Source organism: Castor canadensis, chromosome 9, assembly GCF_047511655.1.
Source record: "Castor canadensis chromosome 9, mCasCan1.hap1v2, whole genome shotgun sequence".
NCBI classification, from domain to species: Eukaryota; Metazoa; Chordata; class Mammalia; order Rodentia; family Castoridae; genus Castor; species Castor canadensis.
This window is the reverse complement of record NC_133394.1, coordinates 54,960,402-54,974,000: the sequence shown is the minus strand read 5'-3', so window position 1 is coordinate 54,974,000 and position 13,599 is coordinate 54,960,402.

Here is a 13,599-nt window from a genome sequence, read left to right as displayed (position 1 = left end):
GATGTCATGTTTCCCACTGCATCAAAATATAGGTTGGCTAGTGAAGAAAAAAACAGATATTGTCAGCCTTTTTAAAATTTCTGAAATCAATTTGCAACTAATAGTCCTCCCTAAAAAATTAAGGAAACAGAAGAGCTAAGAGACATCACAATGACATGATCTACCAAAAGATCATGTCAGCTTGCTCCTATTTAGAAGGTGAAAATCATCTCTAATTTAGTGGTTGAAAAACTGCTTGGAATATTATTTAAATATTTGATTTTAATGTTAGGTCAAGGAGGAAGATTGCTCACCTCAGGTATGGTTCATATAGTATAAAAAATATTTAATGAATTGTTTAGATGGAATTTCAAATAACTATTTTGGTGCTGTCACTTGATACTATAAACAGAACCAGAATCAAACCAAGTTAATATACCTTAAAAGCCCATTATATTAAATGGGAAAAAATCAAATACCTAGGAATAGATTAACAAAGGATGTAAATGACCTCTACAAGGAGAACTACAAACTACTGAAGAAAGAGATTGAGAAAGACTACAGAAGATGGAAAGATCTCCCATGTTCATGGATTGGCAGAATCAACATAGTAAAAATGGCTATACTACCAAAATCAATCTACATGTTCAAAGCAATTCCCATCAAAATCTCAATGACATTCATCACAGAGATTGAAAATTCTACCTTAAAATTCATTTAGAAACACAAAAAACCATGAGTAGCCAAGGCAATACTGAGTAAAAACAGCAATGCTGGAGTATCACAGTACCCAAATTCAAACTATATTACAGAGCCATAGCAATAAAAACAGCATGGTACTGGCACAAAAGCAAATATGAAGACCAGCAGAACAGAGTAGAGGACCTGGGTATAAATCCACACAGCTATGGCCACCTTACTTTTGACAAAGGTGCCAAAAACATTCAATGGAGAAAAGACAGCCTTTGCATCGAATGTTGCTGGAAAAAGTGTTATATGCCTGCAGAAAACTGAAACTAGGTCCATATTTATCACCCTGTACTAGTATCAACTCAAAGTGAATTAAGGACCTTAATATCAGACCCCAAACCTTGAAGTTAGTACATGAAAGAACACGGAATACTCTGGAAGCAATAGCTATAGGCAAGGACTTCCTCAGTTGAACTCAAGTGATCCAGCAACTAAGAGAAAGGATGGACAAATGGAACTACATGAAATTAAAAAGCTTCTGCACAACAAAAGAAATGGTCTCTAAATTGAAGAGACCACCCACAAAGTGTGAGAAAATATTTGTTAGCTATACATCAGACAAAGGACTGATGACCAGAATATACAGGGAGCTCAAAAAACTAAACTCCCCAAAAATTAATGAACGAATAAAGATATGGGCAACTGAACTAAACAGAACTTTTTCAAAGGAAGAAGTCCAAATGGCCAAAAAACACATGAAAAAGTGCTCAACATCCTGGCCATAAAGGAAATGTAAATCAAAACCACACTAAGATTCCACTTCAGTCCTGTTAGATTAGCTTCCATAAATAACACCAATGACAACAAATGTTGGCAATTATGTGGGGAAAACCACTCATACACTGTTGGTGGGAATGTAAGGTAGTACAACCATTTTGGAAAACAATATGGAGGCTTCTTAAAAAACTAAACATAGATCTGCCATATGATCCAGCAATACCACTCCTAGGGATATACCCAAAGGAATGCAACTCAGGTTATTCAAAAGGCACATGTACACCCATGTACATGTACTTACACACAATGGAATTTTACTCAGCCACAAAGTAGAATGAAATTTTGTCATTTCCAAATAAATGGATGGAACTGGAGAACATCATCTTAAGTGAAGTTAGCCAGGCTGAGAAAGCTAAAAATCACATGCTGTCCCTCATATGTAGATTATAGACCTAAAGCAATTGCAGTAATATTATTGGGCATGGGTCACACACTAAGGGTAGAATGTGCACGGTAGGAATAGGGAAAGGGAAGAAATCCTAAAACTTGAATGAGGTATGTGTGCTCACTGTAGAAGAGTGAATATAGTAATCTTAAACTGGCCAAAGCCACTATGGGAAGGGGACTAGGAAGTAGTGAAAAGGTCTGCCAGAGATCAATCAATGTGGGTTGCAATACATAAGTGCATGGAAGCAATGCTAGGAAACTTTCTGTATAGCTATATTTACCTCAAACTAGCAAAAATGTTATGTCTTTCTTATTATCTCTTACATTTTCTCTTCAACAAAATTGGAGAACAAGAGGGCAGAACAGGTTCTGCTCCAAAGTGGGGGGTGGTGGCGGGAAGATGGGAAGTGGCCCAAACAATGTATATACACATAAGTAAATGTAAAAGTGATAAAAATAAAAGAAAGGAAAAAATGAATGGAAGGGAAGAAGAAAGACAAATAGGTGAAAGAAGGAATATGAATAAAGGCTCATATCTATAATTAAGTCCCATAACAAGTTACATTGTAACACCATGTTCTAACCTCATTAGTTTCTGCAGTTATGAGCAGAAGAAATGAATGGCTTAGGAAAAATGAGAGGAAAGAGGAGAGAAGAATAAAGATCTGAGGCAAATCTCAGCCAATTGTCAATGATTCATAGATGCCTTGTATTTATTTTTTATTCCCTATATGTATTTATTTTTCAATTCCCTGAATTATGTGATTTTGAAATTAGACCACATCTTATTTAAATTATTTTATTTGGTAAGATGTTAACTACAGGTTTAGTATGATTTTTTTTTTGAAGAGGTCAGAAGACATTCTTTAATTGAAGTAACTGCTAAGTGTGAAGTTGATGAGTAAATTTGGAGAAAGTAATCTGTTACATTCCTGGAATCTCTATACTTTTTAGCACATTCTTTTTCATTTTAAAAATTTATTATTATTATTGTTTTGCTGAGTGGGGGTATATTATAGTATTTACAAGGTTCTTACAATTATCAATATATCATACTTAAATTCACCCCATCCACTGATCTTTTTCATTCCCCTCCCCAATTTCTGGAACAGTTTCAACAGGTATCATTTTTGCATTTACATATATGTGTATACATTGTTTGCACTATATTCACCCTCCTATCCCTTTCTCTGCCACCTCTCCCCTCCCACCAAACCTTCCCCCATGCCCTCTTATTCTCCAATTTTATAGAAAAAAAAACATAAAACATAATTAGAGAAACATGGTGGTTTTGCTAGTTTGAGATAAAGATAGCTACACAGGGAGATTCCTTGTGTTGTTTCCATGCATGCATGTATTCCTACCCCAATTGATTCATGTCTACCAGTCCTCTTCACTCTTCCCTAGTTACCTTTCCATGGTGGCCCTGGCCAGTTTAAGATTTCTATATTAATTCCAGTACAGTGAGCACATCAACCACATTGAAGTTTTAGGTTTCCTTCCCTTTCCCATCCCACTTGTGCCCAGCCTTCCCTTAGTGTGACCAGTGTCCCATAATATTGCTGCATTTGGTGTATGTCTATAACCCACATATGAGGGCAAACGTGATTTTTGGCCTTCTGAGCTAACTTCACTTAAGATGATGTTCTCCAATTCCATCCATTTACCTGCAAATGACAAAATTTCATTCTGCTTTGTGGCTGAGTACAATTCCACTATATATAAATACCACATTTTCTTAATCCACTTATCAGTAGTGGGGCATCTTGATGGTTTCCATAGCTATTGTGAATAGTGCTGCAATAAACATGGATGTGCAAGTGATTTTGTAGCAACCTGATTAACATTTTTGGGTATATCCCTAGGAGTGGTATTGCTGGATATACAGCAGATCTATTTTTAATTTTTTGAGGAGCCTACATATTGTTTCCCATAGTGGTTGTACTAGCTTACATTCCCACCAACAGTGCATAAGTGTTCCTTTTTCCCTGCATCCTTGCCAACATTTGTTGTTGGTGGTGATCTTGATGATAGCTATTCTAACAGGGGTAAGGTGGAATCTTAGTGTGGTTTTGATTTGCATTTCTTTTATGGCCAGGAATAGTAAGCAGGCAGGAAGAAAAAGTAAAGGGAATACGAAAACGTAAAGAAGCAGTCAAACTATCCCTATTTGCAGATGGCCTGATCTTATACCTAAAAGACCTGAAAAAACTCTTAGACACCATAAACAGCCTCAGCAAAGTAGCAGGATACAAAATCAGCTAACAAAAATCAGTAGCCTTCCTACATACTAACAATGAACAGATTGAAAAAGAATATAGGAAAATGATTCCATTTACAATAGCTTCAAAAAAAATCAAATACCTAGGAATAAACTTAACAAAGGATGTGAATGACCTCTACAAGGAAAGCCACAAACATTTGAAGAAAGAAATCAAAGATGGAAATCTACAGAAGATGGAAAAATCTCCCATGCTCATGGTTTGGCAGAATCAACATAGTAAAAATGGCTCTACTACCAAAAGCAATCTTCATGTTCAATGCAATTCCCATCAAAATCCCAATGACGTTCATCACAGAGATCTAAAAGTCTGCCCTGAAGTTCATTTGGAAACACAAAAGACTGCAAATAGCCAAGGTAATACTGAGCAAAAAGAGCAAAGTTGGAAGTATCACAATACCCAACTTCAGACTATACTATAGAGCCATAGCAATAAAAACAGAATGGTACTGGCACAAAAACAGATATGAAGACCAGTAGAACAGAATAGAGGATATGAGTACATGCAGCTATGCTCACCTAATTTTTGACAAAGGTGCCAAAAACATACGATGGAAAAAAGACAGACTTTTCAACAAATGTTGCTGGGAAAACTGCTTATCTGCCTATAGAAAACTGAAACTAGATCCATATTTGTCACCCTGTACTAGTATCAACTCAAAGTGGATTAAGGACATTAGTACCAGACCTGAAACCTTGAAGCTAATACAGAAAAGAACAGGAATTATACTGGAAGCAATAGGCATAGTCAAGGACTTCCTCAGTAGAACTCAAGTGGCTTAGCAACTAAGAGAAAAGATTGGCAAATGGGACTACATGAAATTAAAAAGCTTCTCCACAACAAAAGGAATGGTCTGTACATTGAAGAGGCCACCCACAGAATGGGAGGAGATCTTTGCCAGCTATGCATCAAACAAGGGACTGATAACCAGAATATACAGGGAGTTCAAAAAACTAAACTCCCCAAAATCAATGACCCAATCAAGAAATGGGCAACTGATTTGAACAGAACTGTTTCAAAGAAAGAAGTCCAAATGGCTAGTGTGGTTTTTTTTTTAAAGAAAGTTGTACAATTGAAATTTGTAGGACCCATTATATTAGTTGTATAAAATAAGCTTAACCTGGTTTTTAATTTACTGATAGATTTTTGTTAATACAAAGATTCTGTGGATCCAGTGGTGCAATTATCATCTTTCAGAGAATAGCTTATTTAAAGCTACTCACCATGCAACATCTCTATCCTCAAACTATACATTGTTTGACTAACATTTTTTGAAGCAACAATCAAATCTTCCTGAGTCACTCCAAGGTGATAAACACTTATTTGAATTGGAGACATGTTTGTGACTAATAGTGTATTTTTGTATTAAGACCTATTTTCTATTTCTCTGGACAGACTGGACTAAATGGGGGGAGGGAAGAATAATGACTGCTCTTCACTTGGAAAGAACATATTTTCAATTGCTCTAAACTTCCTGCATTGGTATTTATTAATCAGTATGAACCACATGAGAGATTCTGGCTCAAGTGAGGTCAGTGCCAAGGTTTTAAAATACAGACTGTAGATCTTAGCCAAAAATGTAATCATGGTCAGGACTTAGAAATCAATGCACTAGCTGGTAGGTCAGTTGTCAAGCCATACAATGCAGCATACTTGACAGTCTCTGTGAAGGTCTAAGATGTTTGACAGAGGTATTCAGGCCACATGAACAGCTTATTAACCTTTTCATAACCTGAAGAAAATAATGAGATCTTTGTACTTCACTATGCTATAATACATAAACAAACTTCATGAGATCAAAGTTAATGTTTGGATTTCTCACTCGCTTACAGTGTGCCTCTAGCACAGAAGTTACCAACTCTCTTTTTTGCTTATGGAACACACTTTCTGCTATTTTTGTTTTGCTATTTTGTTTGTTTGTTTGTGGTACTGGAGATTAAACTCCAGGTCTCACACATTCTAGGCAAGCACTCCACCACTGAGCAACATCCTCAATTACTGGAACTTAGATTTTGATCATGAACTTGGGGGCATTCCAACTCAGTGGACACTAGACACCTGCATAACTTCAGTCTGGATATCATAAGTTTTAGTCAATCATTAGTTATTCCTGCCTTTCAAAAATTAGTTTTGCTGTCAGCATATGAAGGAGATAAAAATGAGTAAGATGTAACTTCTGTCCTCAAGGATTCACACTCCACTACAGAGACAAATGGATAGTTCTTATGAATCACATCAGAGGAAAACAGCAGAGTGGATGTGGGTGCTATGTCTAGAGGATAAGAACTTCAGATTGAGCAGGTGTGAGAAAATCAGAAAAGTCCTTCCAGCTAACATGAACCAAGGTCAATATTCCAAAAAGTGAGTCTTAAGTGCACATTTTCATATGCAAGCATTGAGTACCATGTTTCCTCTTGACCTCTCTATAAATGGTGTAGAATCAAATAAGCTTGCAAACTAAGCCACACATTAGCAAATACATAAACCACTCTTGCTTAAACAAGAAATTTAGGGACATCTGGAGGAAGAAAACAAAAGGAGGATTAAAATTTGCCCACACAAAAAGGCTCTCAGAAATTCTTCTACTCTGAATACACTACTTCATATTTTTGTGCTTATTCCTTACTCCGTACCTTTTTAAGTATGTGGTCTTTATACACACCAGGGCCTTCACCAAGGGATGTGGAATGGAATGTCAAACCAGTACTGTGGCCCACTTTGCCAAGGGCTGTCATGGAGATTCAGCTACCTTTAGAACTATCTTTGAAATTAGTTATTCTATTCCTTTTATTTTTGCACATGATAAAGATAAGGCCAAGAGGCATTAAGTAACTTCTCCACATTCACATATAACTAGTAAAATAAAATTGACATCAAGTCCATTGAATTTTCCACTATGTCATTCTATTACTTAGTATTGTCTTCTGCAAATAGGACAGCTGTAACTCCACTTATATATTAAGCAAAATCACTGAATAATTATTTCTCATTTAACCAAGTATATGCCAGTATTCATAAAAAATCACTTATTTTGTAGACTGTAATATCTACAATTGAATAGCATGTGTTCTGAGCAAGCTGAAAATTATTATTCACTAGATTGTACATTCAAAAAAGAGCTGTTACTTCCAGTCATTTTTCAGAGTACTTTATCTGTTTTTTTCTCTTTTTTCCATTTGACAATTCAGTATTAACAAAGACATAAAGCTAATAGGAACCTCTGTAAACTTTGAAGGTCACCAGCCATATGCTATTGGGCAAGTAATGTAAACTTTAGTGTCCTTACCTGGGAGTTACAATTTATGATTTCTCTTTAAACACACTCTGTCTTCTGAGTACATACCCAAAGAAAATTAAATTAGTAACTTGAAGAGATATCTATATTTCCATATGCATTGCAGCATTATGTACACGAGCCAGGATATGGAAACAACCTGAGAGTCTTTCAATGGATGAATGGATTAAAATTGGTGTTGAAAACATACAATGGAATATTGTTCATCCTTAAAAAAAGGAGATCCTGCTGCTTTTGACAACATGGATGAAACTGGAGGCCATTATGTTAAGTGAAATAAACCATACATAAGAAAAATGCTCCATGATCTCAAATACATGGGGAATCTAAAAAAGTTGAACTCATAGAAACAGAGTTGACAAAAGCTCAGAGGAGGGTGAAATAGGTAGATGCTAGACAAAGGGGACAAAGTTGCAATTATATAAGGTGAATAGAGATCTACACTGTACTTGTATTAGAAAATTACTAAGGGAAATTTCTGGTGGTTCTACCACATAAAAAAAGAAAGGTAGTCGTGAGAAAATGGATATGCTGATTTGCTTGACTGTACTTATCATTTCAATGTATATATGGTATATACAGTACTGTATATCAGTTCAGCATATATATATATGTATATATATAGTATTATACATCTTAGATCTATATAATGTTTACAAAGAACAATTAAAAAGTAACCCCTTAAAGACTGTAAGGACTAAGTAACATACGTTAAATGTATAATACACTATGGGCTATTTGGAATGCAGAATAAACTAGAAGATAGATGTTATTTTTTGCAACAATTATCTCTAATTCAAAACCACATAGATGGAAGACAGAAACAATTGAACTTATTTTTTGTTATTTTTGCCATGGTTTTCCTGGCTAGAGTTCTCAGAATGTGTAGTTTTTGTCAGTATTTGTAGATCAGAATTTAGCAAAATCATTGTAATTATCAACCATCTCTCTTTGTTTTCAGAGAGCTCAAAAACACTATCAACAACAGGTGTTGGCGAGGATGTGGGGATTAAGGAACCCTTATTCACTGCTGGTGGGAATACAATCTGGTACAAGCACTCTGGAAAAAATTTGGAGGCTGCTTAAAAATCTAAACATAGACATGCCATATGATCCAGCAATCCCACTCCTGGGGATATACCCAAAGGAATGCAACACAGGTTACTCCAAAGGCACCTGTACACCCATGTTATTGCTGCAGTATTCATAGTAGCCAAGTTATGGAAACAACCAAGATGCCCCACTATTGATGAATAGATCAAGAAAATGTGGTATTTATACATAATGGAGTTTTACTCAACCATGAAGAAGAATGAAATCTTATCATTTACAAGTAAATGAATGGAACTGAGCAAGGTTAGCCAGGCTCAGAAGACCAAAAATTGTATGTTCTCCCTCATGTGTGGTTTTTAGATCTAGGGCAAATGCAGCAATGTTGTAGGACTTGGGTTACATTACAAGGGGAGAACATTTACAGGAGGTATGGAGTTAGATATAAAACCCAAAACATGAAAGCATTTGATGTCCCCACTCCAGAGGAATTAATACAGAAACCTTAAAGTGACAGAGAAGGGGATCAGGAACCAGTGTAAAGATCAGTTAGAGATGAATCAACCTGGGTTGTAACACATTTGTACATGAAAGCAATGCTAAGAATCTCTCTGTATAGCTGTCCTTATCTCAACTAGCAAAAATGCTATGTCTGTCTTATTATTGCTTATTTCTACTCTTCAATGGAACTGGAGAAAAGTGCAGAACAGGTTCTGCCTGGAAGCGAGGAGGGAGGAAGGAAGAGGGTGGGGGTGGGGGCAAGAGGGAGAAATGATCCAGACAATGTATGCACATGTGAATAAATGAATAATTTTTAAAAAGACACCATGCTTCCTCCTTCTCAGGAATCCAACAATAGTACAGACTGTAAGTGCAATGGTATTGTTTTTCTTATCAGGCTATTTCACTTGGAGATGTTACCATTGGCAAATGTCTCAGTGTGACTGTTAATGGTGTTTCTTGTCTCCAGAAAGGATTGTGTAGAGAATTAGAAACATGTGTAGAATCTGATTAAAATCAAGAGATTTATATTGGATGAAATGGATAATGTAGAAGAGGGAACTGTGGCTAGTTTAGCAAAGTGAAACTATTTTATTTATTTTATTCATATGTGCATACAATGTTTGGGTCATTTCTCCTCCCTTCCCTCCATCCCCTCTTTTTCCCCCGCCCCCCCTTCCCCCTACCCCCTCACTACCAGACAGAAACTATTTTGCCCTTATCTCTAATTTTGTTGAAGAGAGAGTATAAGCAATAATAGGAAGGACCATGGGTTTTTGCTGGTTGAGATAAGGATAGCTATACAGGGAGCTTACTTGCATTGCTTTCCTGTACATATGTGTTACATTCTAAATTAATCCTTCTCAAACTAACCTTTTCTTTAGTTCCTGGTCCCTTTCTCCTATTGGCCTCAGTCGCTTTAAAGTTTCTGCTTTAGTTCCTTTGCATTGAGGACATCAAATGCTATCTTGTTTTGGGGGGTTTCTTGCCTATCCTCATACCTCCATTGTGTGCTCTCGCCTCATCATGTGATCGTAGTCCAATCCCCTTGTTTTGTTTGCTCTTGATCTAAAGTCCACATATGAGAGAGAACATATGATTTTTGGTCTTCTGGGCCTGGCTAACCTTACTCAGGATGATGTTCTCCAGTTCCATCCATTTACCTGCAAATGATAAGATTTCATTCTTCTTCATGGCTGAGTAGAATTCCATTGTGTATAAATACTACGTTTTCTTGATGCAATCATCAATAGTGGGGATTCCTAGCTGTTTCCATAACTTGGCTATTGTGAATAGCGCTGCAATAAACATGGGTGTACAGGTGCCTTTGGAGTAACCTGTGTTGCATTCCTTTGCGTATATCCCCAGGAGTGGGATTGCTGGATCATATGGCAGATCTATGTTTAGATTTTTAAGTAGCCTCCAAATTTTTTTCCAGAGTGGTTGTACTACTTTGCATTCCCACCAGCTGTGTATAAAGGTTCCTTTTTCCCCACATCCTTGCCAACACCTGTTATTGGTGGTGTTTCTAATGATGGCTATTCTAACAGGGGTGAGGTGGAATCTTAGTGTGGTTTTGATTTGCATTTCCTTAATGGCTAGAGATGGTGAGCATTTTTTCATGTGTGTTTTGGCCATTCAAATTTCTTCTTTTGACAAAGTTCTGTTTAGTTCACTTGCTCATTTCTTTATTGGCTCATTAATTTTGGGAGCATTCAGTTTTTTGAGTTCCCTATATATTCTGGGTATCAGTCCTTTGTCTGATGTGTAGCTGGCAAATATTTTCTCCCACTCTGTGGGTGGTCTCTTCAGTTTAAAGACCATTTCTTTTGTTGAGCAGAAGCATTTAGTTTTATGAAGTCCCATTTGTCTATGCTATCTCTTAGTTGTTGAGCTGCTGGGGTTCCATTGAGAAAGTCCTTGCCTATACCTATTAGTTCCAAAGTATTTCCTACTCATTCCTGTACCAACTCTAGAGTTTGGGGTCTGATATTAAGATCCTTGATCCATTTTCAGTTAATACTGGTAGAGGGTGGTAAACATGGATCTAGTTTCAAGTTTTTGCAGACTGCTAACCAGTTTTCCCAGCAGTTTTTATTGAAGAGGCTGTCTTTTCTCCATCGTATATTTTTAGTGCCTTTGTCAAAGATAAGTTTACACCTAGGTATTTGATTTTTTTTTGAGGCTATTGTAAATGGAATTGGTTTCATATGTTCTTTCTCAGTTTGTTCATTATTAGTGTATAGAAATGCTAATGATTTTTCTATGTTGATTTTATATCCTGCTACCTTGCTATAGCTGTTGATGGTGTCTAGGAGCTTTTGAGTAGAGTTTTTTGGGTCTTTAAGATATAGGATCATATCGTCTGCAAATAGGGATATTTTGACAGTTTCTTTACCTATTTGTATTCCTTTTATTCCTTCTTCTTGCCTAATTGCTCTGGCTAGGAATTCCAGTAATATTTTGAATAGGAGTGGAGATAGTGGGCATCCTTGTCTCATTCATGAAATGATTTTATGACATGATATATGTCTACACCAATTGTAACATTTTGGAGGTTATGTTCATTTTAGAAATTTACATCACTTTCTGAGTTATCAGATGTAAACACTAGATCTGTAAGTGTTTAAGATAGCTCTGAATAGTCTGTTTCTTTCAGGGTAGCAAGAAAAAAGAAAATGTATATATACACATACATACATTTAAGTCCCTCTTACAAATATTTGTTACTGTCCAAAACACAAGTTCTTTAAAACTTATCATAGAATTATTTTTTGAAAATGGACTTGTCAAATTGGAGTGAGAATTCATTCCCTGAACTATATGTACATATTTCCATCATCCATAAATGCTATTATCTTTACAAGATAATATCACCAAGAATAAATAAATGAGTGGTATATAATTTACTTTGTATTTTAAAAAGTGAAGACATAGGAGTGGAAACTAACAAATGAGTTAAGAGACAATTCTCTGAGGAAACCAGTCACCTTAACATACATTATATCAAATGCAAAAAGCAATGTGTTTATGTCAAGACACATCATCATGATCCCAAAGGATCGCACCAAAGATTGAAAGGTGGTAAATTTAGATTAATTGCTAATACAATCAGTAAACTTGGGAATGTTTTGATAAATGCTTATCAAATGTTTCAGATGTTCAGATATTTTAGTGTCAATATCATGGTGATAATTGATAATTTTCAATATTTACATTCTACATTTGACAAAATGGCAAAAAAGAATAAGGACTATATTTATTGAAGCTCTCAAAAGTGTTATTGTATAAGGGATGATCATTACCTAACCACAGACATTCTTACATATAAGAAAAGCAGGAATTTCATCCTGAGCCACATTGTATGTCTAGTTGGCAATTGAAAAAACTGGTGAGGTCAAGGAGATATTTTTAACCCATAATTTTTATTCATTTTATTTAAAGTTTATAAAACAATTTTAATGCTATGAAATAATTTTAGGTTAGACTTTCCAGCCACTCTATATATTCCATAATTAGGATGATATTTATATGACTATGAAAAAGTTCCCAGCACAATTCTATCTTCCGATGCTTTCTCTTTAGTTACTCTAGAAAGTGAAGCCATTAAATAAAAGTTTCCAGGGAAATTGTTTCATAAGTTGAAGAAGAGTACATTTAACATATTACTTGCCTTAAATTCTGAACAATATAAATGCAATAAATGTAGGCCATTAAAGGCCACATGGAGTTTTTAAGGAGATGAAGCAGTTATTCCTTGCAGCTTGGGAACATCAATATATTTGTTTGAAAGCTCTCATTCTTCCCTATGACCCAAACCTTATTGCTGGATTTTTGGCAAATTTGTAACCATCCTCTCAGGTCCCTGAAATGCTACGTGTTGCTTTGTGTTCTTCATAGAAGAAGAAGATTCTTGAGAAAGACTTGAAAAGTGAAGAATAAATGCTTGTCAAAGAGAAAGGAAAACAAAATTGCCAATGGAAACTCCAGTGAAAGACAAGCAAGAGGATAAAGCTAAGAACAGAAAAACTGGCAAAAATTAGTAGCAGAAAACATTGGTAATACATACTTCAGTATAAGAATTGAAGCAAGGAACGGGCTTAAATCCACAGCTCAAACCCAATAACTCAGGTAGGAAGGAAGCAGAAAAAATGGGATTCACATAAATCTTGAAAGGACCATATAGGTCTAAGCCATTCTGACCAAGCAGATATGAAAACATAATTGGTTCTTCTCATCAGAGGAGCATTCTCATTTACCACTATTGACTTGATGTCACATTTGTTAATGAAAATAGTCCTAAATGGGTGTACTTGTCCCAGATTTTCAATATGTATATTATCATGGTTTAAGAGATTACATAAACTTAAGAGAATATGCAACGAAAAAAAAAACTCATTTCTGTTTCCATGCTACCCATTCTAAGAGATGCTTCATGACACTAACAGTGCCTTCAGTCAAACTAGTATCTATTGAGGGTTAATTACTCATTAGTCACTTTACCCTAGGAAAGCAAAACACCCAGTGGTTCAATAATGAGCAAAACCAGACAGGAGATCTGGTTTTTTGAATTTTAGA